This window comes from Protobothrops mucrosquamatus, unplaced genomic scaffold (assembly GCF_001527695.2).
Source record: "Protobothrops mucrosquamatus isolate PMUCROS unplaced genomic scaffold, P.Mucros_1.0 scaffold235, whole genome shotgun sequence".
Classification (NCBI taxonomy): Eukaryota; Metazoa; Chordata; class Lepidosauria; order Squamata; family Viperidae; genus Protobothrops; species Protobothrops mucrosquamatus.
This window is the reverse complement of record NW_015386586.1, coordinates 1,042,452-1,044,306: the sequence shown is the minus strand read 5'-3', so window position 1 is coordinate 1,044,306 and position 1,855 is coordinate 1,042,452. Positions and strand designations below refer to the sequence as shown.

At 37.3% G+C, this 1,855-nt stretch overlaps 1 protein-coding gene across 1 annotated transcript in view; it reads right to left on the bottom strand.

Annotated features, from left to right (window-relative positions):
• Positions 1–1,855, bottom strand: part of PTH1R (parathyroid hormone 1 receptor) — a 61,698-nt gene that overhangs the window by 42,995 nt on the left and 16,848 nt on the right. The gene's annotated exons all lie outside the window — the stretch shown is intronic.

Sequence of the window (1,855 nt, the reverse complement as noted above, 5' to 3'; positions counted from 1 at the left end):
TCCTTTTTCTTTCTTTCCTCTCTTTCTCTTTCCCTGCTTGGCCGCCCAGAAACAGGATAAATTGGATTAAATTAAAAAAACAAAACAAAAACAAAAGGACTTCTTTAAAACCTTTTTAAAAGCCTGTCTCTGCTTGACATTGACTCCTGCTGACCTGCTGCAGTGCCTGAATTGCTTGAATTAAAATCACTATTCATTGCCCCTTAATGTTTTGCCAAAGTATTTTCCATAACTTTTATGTGAAAAGTATTTGATGTCTACCCAGGGCAATTTTAAAGAGTCTGAAGAGGTGCTGGAAGATAATGGTTTTCACTCTAGCAATGATTTAATAGACATTCAAAATCTCACTTTCCAAAATGTTAGCGGGAATCTCTATACCGATTAAAATAATTTAAGCTTCCAATTAACTGCCTCCATGCACCATTCTCAATTCTTAACACTGCATGCAAAACTGTAACAGACATACCTATTTAATGATGATTCTGTCTACCTAACTCACATCTTAGCCATTTTCTTTTCTCTTCTCTCCCTCCCAGCACATTTCCATTTAAATTCTTTTACTCTCTTGAAGGCATCTTACACTTCCGTGTGTCCCCAGGCGCGGGTCTTTCTGTCTTGTGATGCCAAGCATGTTATCTCTTTCCAGGGCTCTTTGTGGCACTCTTAGCTTTTGTATCGATTGTGAGGTTAGTGTCCGTGTTGTGTGTTAGAGCAGGTAGCACACAGACTGATTGAAAAGTTTTCTGTTCATGCCTAAGGGGAGTTTGTCACTGAAAATTAGGCTAAGCTTGCCAAATGTCTCCAGCTACATTTAACACATATATATTTCCATACACACACACTCACACAAACACACACACACACATGTCTGTCTCTGTCTGTCTCTCTATCATTTATCTTTATATCCCTTACCAATATCTATCCATGCATTATCAATCTATTCATTCCTTTATCATCTATCCATCCAACATTTATCTATATCACATCTCTTTCTTTCTCTCTCTCTCTCTGTCTCATACACACACACACACACACACACACACACACACACACTACATGCATCTGTCTAGTTATCCATAGAAAAATCACCCAGATGGCTTCAAACTCAGATTATAAAACTCCATAAATAAATTGTGAAAAGGAAACAGCAAAAATAGACCAGCAAGGAAAAAAAACAAAGATACTCCCTAAAGTTTAAGTCAAATTATCCATTACATGAACAAGCTGTCTGTTTCATGCTGCCGAATCTCACCACTGAGAATGCTATAATGAGTTTTTTTTGATAAGTAGATAAAAAGGCAATCTGTTTCTCAGGAAAAGAGGCCAAGAGTTATCCATTTAATGCCGGTTTTCTTCTGTTTTATTAAGAGTCCAGGGCTATTATATCTATCTATCTATCTATCTATCTATCTATCTATCTATCTATCTATCTATCTATCTATCTATCTATCTATCTATCTATCTTTAATTCTCTCTTTCTTTATCTATCTATCCAATCATCTATCCAACTAATCATTTTATTATCTTTCTCTCTCTCTTATTCTCTCTATCCAATCATCTATCTTTATAATAATAATAATAATAGTAAAGTTGGAAGGGACCTTGAAGGTCATCTAGTCCAACCCCCTGCTCAGGCAGGAAACCCTAAACCATTTTGGACAAATGGCTGTCCAGTCTCTTCTTAAAAACTTCCAGTGTTGGAGCATTCACCGCTTCTGGAGGCAGGTTGTTCCACTGGTTAATTGTTCTCACTGTCAGGAAGTTTCTCCTTAGTTCTAGGTTGCTTCTCTCCTTGATGAGTTTCCATCCGTTGCTTCTTGTCCTGCCTTCAGGCGCTTTGGAGAATAGCTTGACT